The 19,781-nt window shown below is 44.8% G+C and overlaps 1 protein-coding gene across 1 annotated transcript in view; it reads left to right on the top strand.

Moving 5' to 3' along the window:
- The window catches only part of sycp3 (synaptonemal complex protein 3), an 84,046-nt gene that overhangs the window by 26,876 nt on the left and 37,389 nt on the right, over window positions 1–19,781 (top strand). The gene's annotated exons all lie outside the window — the stretch shown is intronic.

Raw genomic sequence — 19,781 nt, 5'->3', positions numbered from 1 at the left:
CTTCTGACATCCCTCCACACTATCCACAACACTTCCAACCTTTGTGTCATCAGCAAACTTACCAACCCATCCCTCCACTCCCTCATCCAGGTTATTTATAAAAATCACAAAGAGCAAGTGTCCCAGAACAGATCCCTGTATCATTCTACTGGTGACTGACTTCCATGCAGAAAAAGACCCATCTACAACCACTCTTTGCCTTCTGTGGGCAAGCCAGTTCTGAATCCACAGAGCAATGTCCCCTTGGATCCCATGCCCCCTCACTTTCTCAATGAGCCTTGCATGGGGCACCTGATCAAATGCCTTGCTGAAGTCCATATAAACCACATCTACTGCTCTTCCTTCGTCAATGTGTTTAGACACATCCTCAAAAAATTCAGTCAGGCTCGTAAGGTATGATATGCCTTTGACAAAGCCGTGCTGACTATTCTTGATCATACTATAGCTCTCCAAATGTTCATAAATCCTGTCTCTCAGGATCTTCTCCATCAACTTACCAACCACTGAGGTTAGACTCATGGTCTATAATTTCCTGGGCTATCTCTTCTCCCTTTCTTGAATAAAGGAACCACATCCACAATCCTCTGGAACCACTCCCGTCTCCATTGATGACGCAAAGATCATCGCCAGAAGCTCAGTAATCTCTTCTCTCACCTCCCACGCTAGCCTGGGGTACATCCCATCCGGTCCCGGCGACTTATCTAACCTGATTCTTTTCAAAAGCTTCAACACATCCTCTTTCTTAATGTCTACACGCTCAAGCTTTTCAGTCTGCTGCAAGTCTGTACTACAACCACTAAGATCCTTTTCCACTGTGAATACTGAAGTAAAGTATTCATTCAGCACCTCTGCAATTTCTACCGGTTCCATTCAAACCTTCCCACCGTCACACTTGATAGGTCTATTCCTTCATGTCTCATCCTCTTGCTCGTCACATACTTGTAGAATGCCTTGTAGAATTTTCCTTAATGCTACCTGCCAAGGCCTTCTCATGACCCCTTCTGGCTCTCCTAATTTCCTTCTTAAGTTCCTTCCTACTGGCCGTATACTCTTCTAGATCTCTCGCTGAATAGCTCCCTGAACCTTTTGTAAGCTTTTCTTTTCTTCTTGACTAAATTCATTACAGCTTTTGTGCACCGCGGTTCCTTTAGCTTACCATAACTTCCCTGTCTCATTGGAACGTTGCCGTACAGAACTCCAGACAAATATTCCTTGAAAATTTGCAACATTTCTTCTGTACATTTCCCTGAGAAAACTTCTTTCCAATTTATGCCTCTAATTTCCTGCCTGATAGCCTCATAATTCCCCTTACTCAATTAAACACGTTCCTAGTTTGTCTGATCCTATCTCTCTCCAATGCCAATGTAAAGGCGATAGAGTTATGATCACTATCCACAAAACGTTCTCACACTGAGACATCAGACACCTGTCCAGGTTCATTTCCCAATACCAAATCAAGTACAGCCCCTCCTCTTGTAGGCTTATCCACACATTGTGTCAGGAAACCTTCCTGAGCACACCTAACAAACTCCTCCCCATCTAAACCCCTTGCCTTAGGGAGAGTCCAATCAATATTTGGGAAATTAAAATCTCCCATCACGACAACTCATTATTACATCTTTCCAGGATCTGTTTCCCTATCTGCTTCCTGTTACTATTGGGCGGCCTGTAGGAAACACTCAGTAAAGTTAGTGACCCCTTCCTGTTCTGAACCTCCACCCACAGAGACTCCGTAGACATTCCCTCCATGGCATCCACCTTTTCTACAACCGTGACACTATCTCTGATCAGCAGTGCCACTCCCCCACCTCTTTTTCCTCCCTCCGTGTCCCTTCTGAAACATTTGAAACCCGGCACTTGAAGTATCCACTCCTGTCCTTGAGTCATCCAAGTCTCTGTAATGACCACCACATCACACTTCCAAAGAGCAATCCATGTTCTAAGCCCATCCACTTTGTTCACAACACTCCTTGCGTTAAAATAGACACATCTCAAGCCTTTGGTCTGAGCGCTCCCCTTCTCCATCACCTGCCTATCTTCCCTCTCACACTGTCGACAAGCTCTCTCTATTTGGGAGCTAACCTCCTCTCTCCCAGTCACTTCACTTTGATTCCCACCCCCCCACCCATTCTAGTTTAAACTCTCCCCAGTAGCCTTAGCAAACTTCCCGGCCACAATATTGGTCCCCCTGGGATTCAAGTGCAACCCGTCCTTTTTGTACAGGTCATACCTGCCCTAAGGATGTCCCAGTGATCTAGAAACCTGAATCCCTGCCCCCAGCTCCAATCCCTCAGCCACGCATTTATCCTCCACCTCTTTCCATTCCTACTCTCGCTGTCGCATGGCACAGGCAGCTATCCCGAGATTATTACCTTTGCGTTCTTTCTTCTCAACTCTCTACCTAACTCCCTATATTCTTTTTTCATGACCCCTTCCCTTTTCTTACCTATTGTCAGCGTACCAGTATGTAGCACGACCTCTGGCTCCTCTCCCTCCTACTTCAGGATATCTTGGACACGATCAGAAACATCCCGGATCCTGGCACCAGGGAGGCAAACTACCATTGGAGTTTCTCGACTGCCTCCACAAAATCGCCTGTCCAACCCCCTCACTGTAGAGTCCCCTATCACTACTGCTTTCCTCTGCCTACCTTTACCCTTCTGAACTACAGGGCCGGACTCTGCGCCGGAGGCATGGCCACTGCTGCTTCCACTAGGTAAGCTATCCCCCCCAGCAGTACTCAAACAGGAGTACTTAATGCTAAGGGGCACAGCCACTGGGGTACTCTGCAGCACCTGACCTTTCCCCTTCCTAACCGTGACCCACTTACGTGCCTCCCGAGGCCCCAGTGCGACTACCTGCCTGTAACCCCTATCTATCACCTCCTCGTTCTCCCTGACCACACAAAGATCATCAAGCTGCAGTTCCACTTCCCTAACACGGTCCCTTAGGAGCCACAGCTCGACGCATCAGGCGCAAATATGGACATCCGGGAGGCCAGGAGATTCCAGGACCTCCCACATCCGACACTGAGAACAACAAACTGGCCTCACACTCATAATTCCCCTTTTCTTCAAATTGCACAGAATTAAACCTACCTTGCCTCGCCCATTTCCCCCTAAGCCCATTGAGCCAAAGCCCTTTAGCTCTCACTCTGCTAACTGCTCACTCAGCTGTCCGCTATTGACGCTGCCTGCTGTATAATGTGGCCTGCTTTTTAAACCTCGCGCGCTAACAAACCCTTCCCAGGTCACCCTGCGGCGTACTTCCGCTTTACCGTTAAAGAAACTTGTAAAAAGTATGACTGATCCATTGCAGCCCCTGATCAGTGCTAACACCCAGAATATTGATGGCAGAGGATTTGGTGATGGGAATGCCATTGAATCTCCATGGGAGATATTTGATTCTCTCTTGTTGGAGATTATCATTTCTTGGCACTTCTGTCTTGTGCATGTTTCTTGTCACTTATCTAGTGAGCCTAGCTGCTGCTCAGGTTCCAAAATTCAGAGTTCAAAATCCTCAGTTTCATACCACTTGTTATAATGTGATTGCTGTTCCAACCCTCTGTGTATTAGTCAAACTAAATTTAACAGAAGTAAACTGATGGCCTATTGAAAACTTATTGATGCTGCTCTCAGGCCTGACTGCTCCTTTCACTTGTGATAAGAATTGGTTAATTATGGTTATATACTGCAGTATTAGATACAATATTAATACACTCTTTAATTCAAGAGATCACCTGACCTGGGAGTTGAAGGTCACTTAGATGTTAGAATAGATTGTAACAAGGTTACAGACACCTTGCAATTGTGTATTCATGCAATGAAAGTGTTATTAATAAAGTCAGTGTACAGTAATGATGTCAGTTATCCTGTATCTCAAAAATAAGACTGTCAGAAGTGCACTAAGTAACAGCAATAAAGATTTTGAAAGCACTGCCAGCTCAGTTTGGTGTGCAATCTTGCTAAAAACTGGAGAAGATTCCACAGCACTCAGGAATGGACAGCGATAAGAAAGACCCAGAGGTACAGTAGAATCATAGAAAATTACAGCTCAGAAACAGGCCTTTTGGCCCTTCTTGTTTGTGCCAAACCATTTTTTGCCTAGTCCCACTGACCTGCACTTGGACCATATCCCTCCACACCCCACTCATCCATGTACCCATCCAAGTTTTTCTTAAATGTTAAAAGTGACCCTGCATTTACCACTTTATCCGGCAGCTCATTCTGCACTCCCACCACTCTCTGCATGAAGCCCCCCACCCCCCCCTCAATATTCCCTTTAAACTTTTCTCCTTTCACCTTAACCCATGTCCTCTGGTTTTTTTCTCCCCTAGCCTCAGTGGAAAAAGCCTGCTTGCATTCACTCTATCTAAACCCATCAAAATCTTAACACCTCTATCAAATCTCCCCTCATTCTTCTACGCTCCAGAGAATAAAGTCCGAACCTATTTCAATCTCTGTCTGTAACTCAGCTTCTCAAGTCCCGGTAACATCCTTGTGAATCTTCTCTGCTCTCTTTCACCTTATTTACATCCTTCCTGTAACTAGGTGACCAAAACTATACATAATACTCTAAATTCGGCCTCACCAATGCTTTATATAAACTTACCACAACACTCCGACTTTTATACTCGATACTCCGATTTATAAAGGCCAATGTACCAAAAGCACTCTTTACGACCCTATCCACCTGTGACGTCACTTTTAGGAATTCTGTACCTGTATTCCCAGATTCCTCTGTTCAACTGCACTCTTCAGAGTCCTACCATTTTCCCTGTACGTTCTACTTTGGTTTGTCCTTCCAAAGTGCAATACCTCACATTTGTCTGCGTTAAATTCCATTTGCCATTTTTCAGCCCGTTTTTCTAGTTGTGTCCACTTGTGTTCTAGTCTTCCTTTTTTTTCACTTAGTCCTAAATGTTTATAACACATTCACGTTTGCAAGTGATGAGAAACAAATAGATTTGAATGAAACATCAGAAAGCCTCTAGCTTAGTGTATCCTAACAAGAATATTTGAAAGATACCATTTTACATGTACACAAATCAGTGACATTAGTTGGTGTGTAACTGAATAAAAGAACGAGCTAAATCATGTGAATTTGGAGAGCTTGAAGAATCACTCTTCTTAGATAGAGTATGATCCTTTGACAGAATGGCTTTTGGGAGAAGTGTGTCTCTCATTGAAGAGAGCAATAAATATCTGTAGAATGGCAGCGACAAGGAAATGCCAGATTAAAGAGATGACTAAAGCTGAGAAATGGCACACAATCAAGTAGTTTGATGTAGTTAAACAGAAACATTACTGAGGAAAAGCAAATCACCTGAAGATAAAAAGAACAAAACTGTCATTACAACCTTTAAATGCAGTCAATGCAGAACATTACATTTAGCACATAGTTGTCTAGTCGATGGAAAGCAGTGTAAGAACTGTGATCAGCTAAATCACTTTGCTAAGATGAGTAACTGGAAGAAAGTACACATGATTGCAGATGATGATGCAGATTCTCAATCTGAACTTTTCATCTGTGCAGTAACAGCAAATTCTAAAGAAGACAAATTGGAAAGTTGGGTTAAAAATTGCCAACATGCTGGTGAATTTCAAGCTGGACACAGATGTACGAGTAAATGTTGCTTCCATAAGCCTGAAATAAATAAAGGAAAACAGCTAACTAAAACTAAAACAAAAAAGCTAGCACGAGGGGGCATGGATTTAAATTAAGGGGGGGTAGCTACAGGACAGATGTCAGGGGTAGGTTCTTTACCCAGCGGGTGGTGAGGGATTGGAATGCCCTGCCTGCTGCAGTTGTAAATGAGTCTAGTTTGGGGGCGTTTAAGAGATCTCTGGATAGGTTTATGGACGAAATGGGATTGGTATAGGCTAGTGGGTCATTGTTTTTGTAACTGGTCGGCGCAACATCGTGGGCCGAAGGGCCTGTTCTGCGCTGTAATGTTCTATGTTCTATTTAAAAACAAAAATGAAGCTATCTGCATACACAGATGAAGGAATTGCTGTGGAAGGCCAATCCACACTTAAAGTGAACCACAAAATAACATTTTGAATACTTCCATTTGTAGTGGTCAAAAATAATACAACACATTCTTGGAATCAAGTGTGAACATCTGAAACAAATCGAGAGAATAATGACTGTTATCTTTGATGACATCCCCATTTCAAGGGGATTGGTTGCCTAAAGGGAGAACACACCATCGAGATTGTTGAAACTGTGACACCAAGTACCAATAATTTGCAGCTAAGCAACTACACAACCAATGAATTAGACCTAAACTCTGTGCTCTTGCCACATCTAGTTGTGATTGATTAAACAAGCAACTAACTGAGGAGGAGGCTCCACAAATATCCCCATCCTCAGTGCAACGTATAAGGCTGGAGCATTCACAACAATCTTCAGAAGTGGTGAGTGAGTGATCCATCTCAACTTCCCCCAGAAATCCTCAGTATCAAAGATGTCAGTCTTCAGCCAATTCAATGCACTCTATGTGATATCAAGAAATGGCTGAAGGCACTGGATACTGCAAAGCTCTGGGCCCTGACAATAGTACCGAAGACTTGTGCTCCAGAGCTTGCTGTGCTCCTAGCCCAGCTGTTCCATTACAGTTACAGTGTGGAAAATTGCCCAGGTATGACCTGGACACAAGAAACAGGATAAATCCAACCTGACCAATTAACATCCCATCAGTTTAGTATCTGAGGCACAACCATCTTCAGCTGCTTCATCAATGGCCTTTCTTCCATCGTAAGATCAGAAGTGGGGATGTTTGCTGATGGCTGCACAATGTACAGTACCATTCACGATTCCTCAGCAGTCCATGTCCAAATGCAGCAAGACCTGGACAATATCCAGGCTTGTGCTGACAAGTGGCAAATAACATTCACATCACACAAGTGCCAGTCACTGACCATTTCCATGAAGAGAGAATCTAACCATTTCTACTTTACATTCAATGGCATTTAAATCACTGAATCCTCCACTATCAACACCCTCTTACCACTGATCAAAACTGAATTGGACTAGCCATATAAGTACCGTGGCTATCAGAGCAGGTCAGAGGCTCAAAATCCTGTCACCAGTAACTCACCTCCTGACTTCCCAAAGCCTGTCCACCATCTACAAGGCACAATTTGGGAATGTGATGGAATACTCAGCACTTGCCCTGGATGAGTGCAGCTCTCATAACACGCAAGAAGCTTGTTCCATCCAGGATAAAGCCGCCCGCATGGTTGGTACCCCTTCCACAAGCATTCATGCCCTCCACTCTTGAACAGTGGCTGCAGAGTGTGCCATCTACAAGATGCTCTGCAGAAACTCACCAAGCTTTCTTAGGCAGCATCTTCCAAAGCTACAACTATACCATCTAGAAAGAAAAGAGCAGCAGATATCTGGGAACACCACCATCTGGAGGTTCCCTTCCAAGTCACTCACCAATATCACCGTTTCTTCACTGTTGCTGGGTAAAATCCTGGAATTTCCTCCCTAACAGCACTGTGGGTGGACCTATACCTCAAATTACAATGGTTCAAGAGTACAGCTGACCACCACCTTTTGAAGGGCAATTGAGGATAGCCAATAAATGCTGGCCTAGCCAGTGATGCCGACATACTGTAACTGAATTTTAAATTCTGAGAGACCAACTGAAAGCAGAGTTGGACAGAATAGAGAAACTTCACATCATCAAGAAAATTGAAGAAGAGTCTAAATCTGTTAATCCAGTTATAATTGTAGAATAATGAGGCAGGAGTCTGTGAGTCATTCTGAATCCCAGAAATCCAAACCAGGTTACAAAAAGAGCATTACCAGTTATCTACAGTAGAAAAGATCAGATGTAAACTAGTGGATGTTAAAAAGTATTCAGCCTCAGTTGCGAGCGCAGGCTTCTGACAGGTCAAACTGGATGAATGCAGCTGCTTTGTGCATTGAACACACTGTTTGGGTGCTGCTGGATTTTACATTTACCTTTTGGTACTCAACTCCTGTGGTCTTCCAAAGAACTGTATAGGAGCTGTTTGAAGGGTTAGATGGTGTGAAAACATATATCAACAACATGGCGGCCTGAGAAGCCACACAAGAAGAACACAGCCACAAACTGAGGAAGGCGCTGGCAAGACCTAGAGATTCGAACTTCAATTTGGACAAGGAAAAGTGCAAAATATGTTTTCATGAAATCAGGTACTTGGGACATGTGCTAACAAGTGAGGGACCCACTGAAGCCAGATCAGGAAAATTGAAGCAGTTGTGAACATTGGCCCTGAACTGTTCATTATCAAAAATCTGAAGATTACTACTGTATCCATGGAAGTACCAGGTCAGAGTTAAATGCAAACAAGAAAGAAATATATAGTGCAGAAACTGTCACATGCACTATGGAAGAAGCGGCCAAGGAAACAGAAGCAAACATACACATGCTGACAGAGAATTCATAGAATCCACGCAATGCAGAAGGAGACCATTCGACCCATTGACAACGATCCCACCCAGGCCCTATCCCCACATATTTCACCTGCTAATCCCGGTGACGCTAAGGGGCAATTTAGCGTGGGCAATCCACCTAACATGCACATCTTTGTACTGTGGGAAGAAATCAGAGCATCTGGAGGAAACTCATGCAAACACAGAAAGAACGTGCAAACTCCATACAGTTATCCGAGGCCAGCATTGAGCCTGGGTCCCTGCTGCTGTGACACTAAGGGGCAATTTAGCGTGGGCAATCCACCTAACATGCACATCTTTGTACTGTGGGAAGAAATCAGAGCACCTGGAGGAAACTCATGCAGACACAGAAAGAACGTGCAAACTCCATACAGTTATCCGAGGCCAGCATTGAGCCTGGGTCCCTGCTGCTGTGAGGCAGCAGTGTTAACTGCTGTGCCGCCATGGCTGCAATCAAGTGGGCTGAGATCAACAAAAAAGCCAAGAATGATAACACCATGCAAAAACCGTGGCAAGTTGTGCAGGTTGGCTGCCCACACTTTGAAGCAAAGCCCTTCTGCTTTACAAGAGTATTGGAACTTCATGTGGCCAAGAGAATACTTTTCAAGGGGGAAAGGATCATCCCTGCAAAGCTTTCATGAAAGTCATCTTGGGAAACAAACATGTTAGAGAAGAGCTTGAGTGGTAACATGTTGGCCTGGAATGGGGGTCTAGGTAAAATGCTCTTTCGGAGAATCTATGCAGACTGTGGACTGAATGGCCCCTTTTTGGGGTGGTGGACCTGAGGTAAAATGCTGTTTTGGACTGTCAGAGCCAAATGGCCTCCTGTTGGGTTGGGGGGGAACTAGGTAAAATGCTCTTTCGGAGAGTGAGTTACTGCAGTTAGGAGAGTTTGGAGGGGGCATCAAATGAAGCTTTGTGGATGGAGCTTAAGGATAAAAAAGGGGCAGCCACTTTGCTAGGTGTTTATTATAGATCCCTAGGTAATCAGTGAGAAATTGAGGGAAAAAATGCGCAATTTTTGAAGATGTGTAAATTATTTTAGATGATTTCAACTTTCCCAACATTAATTTGAATAGACACGGGGGACGGTTCTCCTAGCCCACTGGGCTGCTTGAGTGGTGCAGTGGACCGGGAGACATCAGCAGAGGCAGTTTTGCCGTCTCCCCACTGCATGCCACGGCCTCTTGTGAGTCTCCAGGACCAAGTTCTTCAGCATCATCAGCTCCTCACCAGGAATTGGCGCAGAGCTGATTACAATACGGAAATCATGATTTCCATCTGATTAGCGGGCCCGGGTCTGAAGTCTCCAGCCTGCTAGCATTTGCGCCCCCCCTACCCTTGGGATTTACTCCTGCTGTCCACTATTGGGGAACAGGCAGCCTGACCCTGCTGGAGGAAGCTTAGATTATTGAGGCCCTCCATGGGAGTTCGGGGGGTAAAGGAAGGTGCCCCTTGGGCAGTGCCAGCCTTGCAGCCTGGCACTGCCCAAGAGGCAAACAGGCACTGCCCACCAGGCAATAGGCTGTGCCAAGGGGGTGGGGCCTATTGGGAGGGTGATTGGTAGGCGTGGGGAAGACCCGTTGCCACTCTACATTAGGATCACTGGCAAAGGGAAGAAAGAGAGCAATTGGGGCAGGCCATCCAGGTGTGGGGGGGAGGGGGGAATCAGGGCTGTTGGGGATAGGGGTTAGATGGGGTGGGGGTGGGGATGGGAGATTTGGGCTGGCCACGTGGTGGGCTGGCGGGAACATCAGGGTTAGTCTTGGGAAGTCCTGGAGACCAGCGATCAGGGGTGGGATGGGGGTGTCGAAAGGCCAGCAATGGGAAGGTTGCAGGGCTCGCCACAATCAGGTTGGTCAGTGATCTGGAGGTTGGCCAGTGATCTGGAGGTCAGCAATGCAGGGCCACTGCTCATGTGCCGATCTCTGCTCTGACAGATCGACACATGCGAGTGGCCTGATCATTGCTATGCTGCCGGCCTTTCAGGTGGGAACAGGCCCTGCCCACCACTTTTCAGATTGAATCCACTAGGGCACTCTGTGATGCAAAATGTAGGAGATTCATTCTGGAAATCATGCTGAAAAAAACAGCAGGATTACCTCCCATTTTCCCACACATTCGCACATTGGGAACTTCAAATTTTTTTGGGAGTATCCCGGCCACAGTGTTAAGAGTATCGATGGAGTGGATTTCTTTAAGTGTGCATGGGAGAACTTTTTAGATCAATATTTAGAGTGTCCAACAAGAGAAGGAGTTGTGCTGGACCTAATTCTAGGAATGAAGCCGGACAGGCAGTTGAAGTGTGGTGAGGGAGCATTTTAGTGATAGCGACCATGACATTGTACAATGAGCTTGTTGCGGACAAAGAAATAGGCAAGCTGCATAAAATGTTTTGGATTGGGGAAAGCGGAGTTTAGTAAAATAGGAAACCAAAAGAGAAAATGTGGAAAATCTCAGCTGATCTGGAAGCATCTGTAATAACTGATGTTGAGTCCAGATGACTCTTTGTCAAAGCTAAAGTATAAATATCTTACACTTTCTCTGCCATTAGCTTTGACAAACGGTCATCTGGAGTCACCTAATGAAGGAACAGCACTCCGAAAGCTCGTGATTCCAAATAAACCTGTTGGATTTTAACCTGGTGTTGTGAGACTTCTTACTGTGCCCAACTCAGTCCAACACCGGCATCTCCACATTGAATCCCTACAGTGCAGAATGATGCCTGTCGGCGCATCGAGTCTGCACTGACTGTCCAACAGATTATCTTACCCAGGCCCTATCCCTGTAACCCCATGTATTTACTTTGCTAATTCCCCCTAACTTACACATCTTGGGGTACTAAGGGGCAATTTAGCATGGCCAGTCCATCTAACCCACACATCTTTGGAGTGTGAGGGGAAACCGGACCACCCGGAGGAAACCTATGCAGACACAGGGAAAACATGCAAACTACGCACAGTCACTCAAGGCTGGAATTGAACCTGGGTCCCTCGCACTGTGAGGCATAAGTGCTAATCACTGTGCCACCGTGCTGCCAATATAGTACACTCTGTACTTCATGGGATCCATGATGTGGAGGTGCCTGCGTTAGACTGGGGTAAACACAACACCAGGTTGAAGTCTAACAGGTTTTTTTGGTAGCACAAGCCATTAGCTTTTGGAGCACTGTCCTTTCATCAGGTAAGTGGGAGTTCTGGTCACAAACAGAGCATTGCCTCACTCTCCAACAGACACTGCCCTCGGGCCTGACTCCATTCCTCTCACGCTTCTACAGGCACTGTCCTTGGGACTGACTCTCCACTCCTCTCACTCCTAAAGGCACTGCCCTCAGGCTTGACTCTTCATTCCTTTCACTCTCCCATACGCACTGTTTTTGGCTCTGACTCTGCTCCTCACTCTCCCATAGGCACTGCTCTAGGGCATGACTCTCCATTCCTCTCACTCATGAGATTCTGTGATGATTGCCAGTAAATAGCTTGATAATCATAGTCAGCTGAGAGTGAGGTTAAACAAGCTTTCTCAATTGTACAAGAGATCCTGTCACTTGAGGGCGCTGCAGTCAGTTTTTTTTCCCCCTATGTTGTGTTATGCTATGGGTTGAATGTGAGTATTGCTGCTCCTTTTTGTCATGGTACAGTCATCAATTGTTAACTATACACATTTCATTCGAGTAGACTTACTTTTATTTCTCAATTTTTATTTCTTAATGTATAATCCATTGAAAGGTGACTCTGATCCAGCAACACATCCAATACAGACCAGATAAGAGAGGTCTTTACATCAAGTGTATTTGTATTCTAATTGTGTGGCACATTGAATGGCATACAGCCATTGCCTGCTCCAAACGATTGTACATATTTGGAATGCTGTTGGAAGCCATGCAACCTTATAGGATTAATGACAGCAGGCAGCACATGGTGCACAGTAATGCTAGCTTCACTCACATAAGCATTTTCCACATTTAACTATTTATAAATAGATGATAAGTTAGTGCTACTAATAGCACCTTGGTCAAAAATGATGACTTTGAATATATACTAATTCTAGCAATGCTTGTCTGCTGATGACATTCCATTTTGAGCATTTTTAGAGGATCATGTTTGGGCCTCTTATGTATTCTTGAAATAAAATAATTATTGCTTTTAAACTCAAATTACATAATGAAGATATTATTTGTGCCATATGTGGCAACAGTCTTCTCAGCTGACTGTTCTATATATTGATGGATATTGTTTGATTGTAGAATTGCAGCTGTTGAGAAGTACTGTGAATTTATTGTGAGCTTGCCACTTTTAATTGGAGGGTACACACAAATTATGTTATATTTTCAGTAGGTTTATCTCTTATTTTTAGTTTTAATTTTGTCCCCTTTCCCTTCTGAAGATATTGCTTTGATTCCATAGCACAAAGCACTATCTGCTGCCCCACCCAAGGGACCTTTATTTGAGAGCTGGTGAGTACCACCAGGTTGCACAACTAGTGCCAAGACACTGGAGCCAGCTGCTACATTTCTCCAGCATTCACTCACACAGTCCATCAGTTGCCATGGGATAAATATCAGAAGCAATAGCCTTGCTTGGATTCTTTTTCTTTCTATCCTCTCCCCCCACAAGACTGCCTCTACTTTTGATTTGATTTATTATTTATTATTGTTGCATGTATTAGTATACAGTGAAAAGTATTGTTTCTTGCACGCTATACAAGCAAAGCATACAGCTCATAAGGATGGAAAGAAGAAAGTGCAGAATGTAGTCTTACACCCATAGCTAGGATGTAGAGAAAGATCAACTTCGTGAGAGGTAAGTCCATTCAAAAGCCTGAAGGCAGCAGGGAAGAAGCTGTTCTTGAGTCAGTTGGTACGTAACCTCAGATTTTTGTATCTTTTTCCCAACGGAAGAAGGTGGAAGAGAATGTCCTGGGTGCATGGGGTCCTTAATTACTTCTACTGCAGCTGAGATCAGCTACCTATTTACAGAGCAGGGATTGAACTTGCCAACTTTAAGGGCGTTCAAATGGTCAGTGGATAGGCATATGGATAACATTGGAATAGTTTAGGATAGAGGGTCAATAGATTGGTTCCACTGGTTGGCGCAACATCGAGGGCCGAAGGGCCTGTACTGCACTGTAATGTTCTATATTCTATGAACGTAAGATCTGGAAAACTTAGACACTGAGCCAATAGTCTCACTGAACCAATAACAGATCATGTCCCTGTCCTCGCTGAACTGTGATGGGTTCTGTAGAACTTAGCAGATGAAATCCAAACAGCAAGAGGAATACAGGATGATGTTTAAATTTTAATGTGAGATTTTGTAAAGTTTAAAAATAAGTCAATTCAGAGAGAATGGGCTCGATTTTACCAATCATAGGCTAAGGGTGGGATCCGGGCGTAAAGTGGATCCGAGCCCGGAATCCTTGTTCCAGTGTGCCCGTACGCTTTTTGCTGGCTCTGATTCAGTCCATGCTGTGGGCGGGGCTTAGTTCTGCCGGAACGATCAGAGCTCTGAACTGTGCACGTGTGGTTTGAAAAAATCTGAAACAGCGACCGGAGCACGAAAGACAAAAACAGCGGGGGGGGGGGTTGGAATGAGCTGCGATCGGACCCCCCTTGGAGGCAGGCCCAACCTATCTCGATCGCTGCTGTCCCTCCACCATCCTTCTGACCTGCAGTCCTTTGAGAGCCTGCAGTACCTTCCTAGTCCGCTGGCGTCTGCCGGAGGAGGAGAGTGGGCTCAGATAGATCTCTGTTTGGGGGGGAGGGTGGGGGTGAAGGTTCTCCCAAGTCCACACCCCCCCCCCCCCAAACCAGAGATCCGTCTGCGCTCTGGCGAGGTGGTGGGGGGGAGGCCTGATTCAGTCGGGGTGGGGGGGTTCTGCCAGGACGGGCTTACGTCCCAGGGGGTGTCGGATCACGGGGGAGGCAAGTCTGCCGGTGTGTTTACATGGGGGGGGGTGGGGTGGGGGTGTCTGCGAAGGGTGTTCGAGGAGGACGGGCTTCAGAGGTTCCCCTGCAGAATAGGAACCGGCTTCAGATTTTTATTCTGCAGGTTGACAACAGCGCAGATCCGGAACGGATCCGAAGACGGTAAAGTGGGATTTGGTGGTAGAGTTGGGCGTGCGGTTCATTAAATTGATTTAAATGCATGCTAATGCAGTTAAATCGTCGGGCTGCCCGATTGGGGCGCGGATCCAAATCGGGTGTCATAAAGGTGAGATCTGCTCAGATTCGGGTGCAGATTGCTTTACAGGCCTGACACCCAAACTTAACATGATTTGAGCGTGAACTTTTGGTAAAATCGGGCCCAATGTGTCCACTTATGGGGAAGTCTAGAATTACGGGACAATAACAAGTCTTCCTTTTAAGATAGAGATTGGAGATTCTCAGAGTCATTAGTATACAGAATTCTCTTCCCCAGAGCGCAGTGGAGGCTGGGTCGAATTTATTCAAGGCTGTGTTAGACTGGTGTTTTGTAGACAATGGAGTCAGGGATAACGGAGGGCAGATAGAAAATTTGAATTGAGAACTCAACCAGATTAGCCATGACCTTATGTTCCAGGAGGTGGCACAGTGGTTAGCACTGCTGCTTCCCTTCTCCCCATATCTGCGTGGGTTTCCTCTGAGGTGCTCTGGTTTTCACCCACAGTCCAAAGGATGTTCAAGTTAGTTTGATTGGTCATGTTAAATTGTCTCTTAGTGTCCCAAATGTGTAGTAAGGGGGAATAGTGGAGTAAGTACATGGGGTTCTGGGGATAGGGCCTGGGTGAATGCTCTGTTGGAGAGTAGGTGCAGACGCGATGGGCTGAATGGCCTGCAATAGAGGGATTATATGATTCAATGAAATTAATTCACAGAAAGCAAAGAACTTGGAGGTGTGGTACGGCATATTTTACAGAAAATGATGATGTTTTGTTTTTAGTTGTGTATTTGCTATTCAGTGAGGATCATACACCCGCAGGTATTTTCTTTCCACCCCGTCCCTCTGGTACCTCTGACAAGAGTATTGCTTAACTTGCTTCCAACCATTGCTGTTGTGCTTGACAGTTCATAGGCTTACATAGTGATCTGGTAAGCATATGCCATCCTATCATGACTGCATATTTCTGCTCATTGAGGGGCAAGCAAAAGTTAGATAATGCACTCTCCCCCTCATTCGAGGCTGCATTGTATCGACATGATGATGCAAGGAACACTGTGACCTTTCTGTGTCACCGCGTCTGGGGTTGGGTAGTACTAGAGTCTACTTCACCACCGTGTCAATCTGGACAGCACTGTGCTGCGGGACTCATGCAACCGCTGCACTAAGGTCCAAAGTTCAAACTGGGATGGGGGTTGGGGAATTGGGTTGCCTGACAGACAAGGAGGGCAACGTGGAAGGAGGGAGGTGGGTGAAGGGCAATCACAATGGTGGTGGACAGCAATGTGGAAGGAGGACTGTGCAAGGAGGGGAGAAGGGAGACGGCTCATGATGGCAGGCACAAGAGCAAGGAGACGAGTGAAGAATATGAACAATGGAAGGCAGAGGGAAGACGGGAGAGAAGCTGGACTCCTATAAGCCTGCATAAATCAAACAAGGGGCAGTTTGTAAGGATTGCACTGTATTATGGGAATACTCAAACAGGTCGTGCAACAGGAACAATCATGGGACAATGCTGTATCCCAGCTGCAGGAAGGGTCACTGTACCACCCCCATCAGGCCATCTGTCTCTTGTTAAGGTTGCTACATCTTGTTGCAATCTTGCCCAGCTACGGTTTAATATCCAGCACATTTTTGCCTCTTCATTTCTAATGAAGGACAAATGGACTCAAAACATTAACTGTGTTTTCTCTCTTTACAGATGTTGCTAGACATGCCAAGTTTCTCCAGCATTCTCTGTTCTTGTTTCAGATTCCAGTATTTTGCTTATTATAGTGGTCTAATCAAGCTTCAGTACAAATTAAACATTACTTCTCTACTTTCCAATTCTGTTCATTAGAAATAAACTTAAGCTTGTTTTGCTTCTTCTTAATCTGTGTCACTTTTAATAATTTGTGTATTTGTATTCCCAGCTTCATTTGTTCTTCTACCACATGTAGCTTTTTATTTTCCAATGTGCTCTTGTTATTTTTCTTATCAAAAGTTAGTCACTAACACCCTTTTATGTTAAAATTGATTTGTGATTTAAATGTCTATTTGACAAGTTTATCAGTTTTTTTGTAATTTGTTGCAGTTCCTTTTGCTGTTAATTTTTTTGCAATCTCTCCCAATTTTTGTGTGCTTCCTTATCTTGTTCTCGCCAACGGTCTGTGTGCATAGTGCCTCTTTCCTTATCCTCCATTTTTTATCTTTATCTTCATTGATCCAGAGTGTCTCATTAGTGATCTTGCTTTTTAGCATGATATACTTTTCCTAGACCTCGTTCAATTGCACTTTATGTGTTTCCCTTCCCATTGCTGTTTGATGTCATGGTTTGCCAGCCTATGTTGTCAACCTATGTTCTGATGGCCACAGGAGATCGTCAGTAGATCACACTGTGGGCCTCAAAGAGTATGAGTATCCCTAATGAGCAAGTGGAGACTCACCCAATAGGGAAAGAGCAGCAGGGGGGTTTAAAACAAATTGGCTCCACTCTCTGTAACCCCCATGACTTGCCTGGGTTTGCAAAACCTCACTTACTGTACTGATTGGAGACAATACACATCTCTTTAACCTGTGCTTAATGCTCTTTCCACTCACATTGTCGGCATCTTTAAGACTTGATTAGCAGGTTAGTTGTAAAGACTCGCATTCTAATCAGTAATCTGTAAACTGTCTGTGCTGTTATATGCTCTGTCTGAGGCCAGAACTCTCCATTCACCTGACAAAGGGACAAACCCTGAAAGCTTGTGAGTTTACTATCAAATAAATTGGTATATCTTAAACTTGGTGTTGTCAGATTTCTTACTGTGTCCACTCAGACCAGCAGTCAAAGGACTCCGGGGCTTAAACTATAAACTAATTGCAGGAGTATGACACAAAACAACGGGAAGACTGGCTTCAGCAAGATTATTACAGTAGTGACATGGAGTAAAATTAGTTTATTCCTTCCAACCGGACAACTTTTACCTTTGAAACGGGTAATCCTCCAGTAGAAATATGCCTCTTTTTGGTAAACCTGAAACCTACGCTGAAAGCATAGAAGACGGAGCTCAATATGCAGAGTGTAAGTTTTTTTTTCCGAGCTAACGATATTGAGGTGGACAAGAAGCAGAAAGTAGTGTTATTGATCGTATGCAGAGTCTCGACATTCAGTGTAATAAAAAGCTTGACCTAGCCGGATGCTTCTGATTCCAAATACCTTGAATGAATTGGTGGACTTGGTTAAAGACCATTATAACCAAAACCTTCCATTATATGCCAGTGCTGCCACTTTAACATGGCACGGTGAACTTCTGGAGAATCTGTCAACAAATTTCTGACAAGGCTATGCAAATTGGGATTGGTGTCATCCCTGAATGACATGTTTCAAGATAAATGGTCTGCGGAATTAACAACATTATAGTCTGAAACAAATTATTTGCAGGTCATAATCTGGATCCGAAGAAGGCCACTGAGATAGCTCTGTCATTGGAGAATGCAGAGAATGGAGCTGAGGAACTACAGGACATGTCAGACAGCGGGGGCCTCTGATTGTGTGTATCTCCAACTTGAATTAGATAAGCCTTCCCGAAAGTATGTAACAATTAACATGCAGAAAAGCACATAAATAAACAAATACATTCACCTGTCCTTTGGGGTGTCATCCGCATGTGCCATTTTTCAATGGGTCATGGAGAACATATTCCAAGGGTTACCTCAGATAGCCGTGTACCTGAATGATGTCTCAGGAACTTTGGAACATGAACACTTAGCAAACCTGGAAGAGATTTTATGGTGTTTCCTGGGGGAAAAATGTGTCTTCCAAGCAATGCCATGATGTATTAGGGATATTGGGAAAGATGGCAAGCTTTTCATCCAGTGGAAGACATGGTGAAAGCCATTAAGGAGGTGCCAACTCCAAGGAACCCCACAGAATTGAAATCCTTCCTAGGGTTAATGAATTATTACAGGAAATTTATTCTGATTTGGCTTCCTTACTGACCCTCTTGCATATCCTACTACACAGATGCCACAACTGGAGGCTTTCAACATTTTCTGGCCCATTTTGACCCAAAAAAGACCTCTTCCTGATATGTGATGCCTCCCCATACAGAGTTGGGCGGTACTGACTCACCACTAGAAAAAAAACATTTTGCATTGCGTCCAGGACCCTTTTGGACGCTGAGTATTTCCAAATCAAAAGAGAGGGGTTGGCAGTTATCTTTAGCATTAAAAAATTCCATCAATATGTCTACAGTTGGGCGCTTCATAATAACTGATCCTAAGTGATTGCTGGGATACTTTAACAAAGATAAGGCAGTACTCCCCATTGCCTCTGCCAGTATATATGCAGCTGTGGGCTTTGTTACTGTTAGCTTATGAATACCTCCTCGAGCATTGCCCAGGATCCCAGGTAGCCAATGCTGATGTACTAAGTCACCTGCATTGCCCATAAGCCCAGCTTTGTTACCAGTTTTTTAAAAGTTTATTTATTGGTCACAAGTAAAGCTTACATTAACACTGCAATGAAGTTATTGTGAAATTCCCCTGGTTGCCACACTCGTCTGTTTTGGTCGGTGCACTTGGCCAGCACGTCTTTCAGACTGTGGGAGGAAACAGGAGCACCCAGAGGAAGGCTACGCAGACACAGGGAGAGCGTCCAGACTCCACACAGTGACTGAAGCCTGGAATCGAACCTGGGTCCCTGGCACTGTGAGGCAGCACTGTGCCACCATGCCGCTGTGAATTCAATTTTTAGGAGACCCTGCTAGTTTCTGCAAGAATCAAGGCCAGAAAGCAAAAGGACCCAGTCCTGTCTAAATTCAAATACATGGGGGATTCAGAGGACAGCCCTCAAATAAAATGAAACATTACTTAACGAAGAAAGACGAGCCTGGTGTTGAGGATAGCATGATCTTCTGGGGTTCCTGTGTAGTTGTCTCTCACCCAGGGTGATGGCCGATACATATGGAACTACACTGTGGCTACCCTGAGATTTCAGAAATGAAGATACTTGCCAGGAGCTACATATGAAGACCTGACCTTGATGCAAACATTACCAACTTGGTCATTGTGCCAGGAGAATCAAACTCTCCCTCACTCTCCCCACATCCAGGGACAGTGCATATGGACTTTGCCAGGTATTTTATGTATTGCATATTCTTAATTATGGTTAATGCTGACTGCAAATGGTAGGAGGTACATTGCATAAACTCCATTACTCCCCGTGCT

This window comes from Carcharhinus amblyrhynchos, chromosome 22, assembly GCF_965287045.1.
Source record: "Carcharhinus amblyrhynchos chromosome 22, sCarAmb.v2.hapA, whole genome shotgun sequence".
In the NCBI taxonomy this organism is placed as follows: Eukaryota; Metazoa; Chordata; class Chondrichthyes; order Carcharhiniformes; family Carcharhinidae; genus Carcharhinus; species Carcharhinus amblyrhynchos.
Note: the sequence above shows the minus strand (reverse complement) of the source record. Positions and strands in the feature narration are given on the sequence as shown.